The sequence below is a fragment of the Bombus pascuorum genome, chromosome 6 (assembly GCF_905332965.1).
Source record: "Bombus pascuorum chromosome 6, iyBomPasc1.1, whole genome shotgun sequence".
In the NCBI taxonomy this organism is placed as follows: domain Eukaryota; kingdom Metazoa; phylum Arthropoda; class Insecta; order Hymenoptera; family Apidae; genus Bombus; species Bombus pascuorum.
The window spans coordinates 17195923-17198854 of record NC_083493.1 but is presented as its reverse complement, the minus strand read 5'-3'; the positions used below and the strand labels follow the sequence as shown (position 1 = coordinate 17198854).

General features: G+C 35.2%; 1 protein-coding gene across 4 annotated transcripts in view; it reads left to right on the top strand.

The window, feature by feature from the left end:
* The window catches only part of LOC132908416 (neuronal acetylcholine receptor subunit alpha-7), a 285011-nt gene that overhangs the window by 250519 nt on the left and 31560 nt on the right, over positions 1-2932 (top strand). The gene's annotated exons all lie outside the window — the stretch shown is intronic.

The window sequence follows — 2932 nt, the reverse complement described above, 5'->3', positions numbered from 1 at the left end:
AACGAGCGACATATAGATAAATAAATAGCGCATAGCGACGTGAATTCATTAAACCATTTCGTTTATACTTACTCTACCTCCTTTGGAATAACGATAAAAAATTTAATGAAAATGAAAGATTTAGAGTAATTTCCAGCGTCATGCAGCTAAATCAACGCGCAATGAGAAAAGCGCGTTGTGAAAATCCGGAACAAGGCACAGTGTGTTTCGTCCAGTTTTCGTTTCCTTTCCTCGTCTGATCTTTCTTCGATCGAGTCCTTTTCCTCCAGCTTTTTCTTATCTCTGATGTTTCGACGTTTAAACTGTTGCCGTCTTGCGAGCGATACATAGGGCAAGTTGAATCTACGTAAAAATGGAAAAGTGAAAAGTAAGACACGATCGAATTATACGAGAGTTTGGTCTTTTAAAAGAATTTCTAACCGAATTCCATTAAAAATAATAAAATCTTCTAAAACCACTACTGATCCATCGAATAAAGCTAAAGTAAGAAGCGATATGTGTTATGGTTACTATTAAACTAATTAACAACTTAAAATTACAGGAGAAACATTCTTGCCACTAGGTTTAACCGAAATGTACCACCAGCGATACATCGACGCTTCAATTTCCCCCACGTCTGTGAAAGAGTGGACGACGATTATTAATTGCTTTCTAACTGTAACCTTCGCGAGATCGAACGCGTGTACAATGCGAAACGCGAATTTTCCATAATGCCGAATCTCGTCGCATACGAATCGCCACGTTAGTGTGTATTAACGACACGAATGAAACGAGTACGCTTGTGAATTTCATTATTATTGTCCCGCGTCCAGATAGATCAGCATTTCACGCTCGACCATTCAGTGTCACGTTGCCAATGTGATTTTGCAAAATTCGATCCGTCCACCAATATCGTTGCACCGATGATTTTGCGAATATCTGCGTATCAAGTTCCGAGCGGTATATTCGACGTGGAAGATTCTTCGTTCGATTCGCGAATAATTACGGATATTCAGCGCAGTTACTGATTTTACAGTTTGTTCTAAATAGTTCGCGAGATGGTTTCGTTACAAGTAACAAACTTGGAGTTGCAAATCGTGATACAAATTTAATTAACTTTGGTAGGACGAAGATGTACATCTTGGATAAAATTGTCGTGTTGTCGAATTACGAACAGCGAATGAAAGTTTCAAATTATATCTGAAAATCATAGCGCTGAAACATGCAAACAGTTTGAACGTTATTCTTTTTGTTTTATCCACTAAATACATGAATAGGCTAAAGGTCAAGTATAAATCAAGTACGAAGATTAAGATCAAGCACATGCTGCTTAACTTTGAAAAAGAAGAGTAACTGCAAAAAAGTCTAAAAGCAGTCTCTTTGTAACTTTGAATAGTTTTGAACATTTTGTGTCCTCGTTTAACGTAAAATTGGAGCAAGATATAATATTGTACTAAAAAGTGAGTAATATACTTATTACGCGAGCAGGGAAAGCGGTATTATAAGGTAGAAAAGCTTTAAAAGTCAATATCGATTTGCCATAAATTAGTTCTTTAAGAATCGATTTTCTTTATAGTTGGATTATCCAGGAAAGGGGTAAATCTGCGTGAAAGGATACGTTAAGAACGTACAATAACATGTTTTCATAGAAAGCTCCATTTTCGAAAGAGTTCGCGTTAAAGATTCATCGAGTACGCGTATATTTTTATGTTTATTTACGTTTACGGCTATCGCGAAAAAATTAAACAAGAATATTTGCTACCTTTCATAAATCATAATGTTTTATTCAACTTCATTTTTAAATCCGATAATATACATTTTGTGTAAAAAAAGAAGAAAGTGTAACTGAAACCATACACAACAAGAGAAAGAGAGTAAAATGTCTGGTTGAGAATGAAAAACGAATTCATATAGCATGTTAGTGGTAATTTAAACTGCCAAAGTAGCATTACCAATGTCCAATTATTTTTACCATAAATTCCAAACGGTCTATGTTTTAGCTTTTTCGTCTGTTTCCTGTTACTATACCTAACCCCAACTATAATATTTTTCAACCACGATGAACGATCGGTCAAATCGACGTTCAATAACAGTTTATATCCGTTTTTATCGCGGTATTTATCGATTTTCAATGACATGTTAAATCGTAGTTTTTGCGGCAGTTAATATTTTTAATGGGGCTTGCTAGGTGTTCCATTGAACGGTTTATGTTTTCGAATTGCAATATTGTTGCAAATCTAGTGGAAGAATATTTATCTACTTGTTGCTAAATAATTACCATTGCCTTTTCGTCTTCGGGTCGTTCGAATTTTATTAGACAGCATTATTTTATTACTTAGAAGGTGAATTAAATTAGATTTTAATCCTAAGGTACAGTTATTTGAATCGATTAAGCTTGAACACTTTAGAAATCAATCTTGAATTATGCAGAAAATAATCACGTTGTTGCATATTACGAGATATTATCAGAGACACTAGTAGACATGGATAAATAAATCTTTATACGAAATGAAACAATCGGTTTGTAATTTTTTACTCATTTATTATCAGATTGGTTGCTATTGCGTAAAATGGTGTATCAACGATGTTAATTGGTAACCTATAATTTCCAGAACGTTAGACTTTTAACGATATTGACTGAATTATGCAAGGGAGCTATATCGAACGCGTTCGAATCTTGAAAATCAGCTACTCCCTTTCATTGCGTTTTCATGCAAAATCCGGCTCTGTCCATCGAGGACAAAGCTCGTCGGAATGACCAACCGAAGATCAAACGAGCCAGGAAACTTTGACGAGTACGCTCGGTCGAGAATATTCGACGTCTTCGATCGAGAACGAGTTTTACATATTTCATCCATATTAACGTGCGACTATATCGAATTCGATAAAAGAGTATACGTAAACGTTAGTTATTAAAATCCCTGGTGAGAACGATACTGTGCTTCGAAACGAA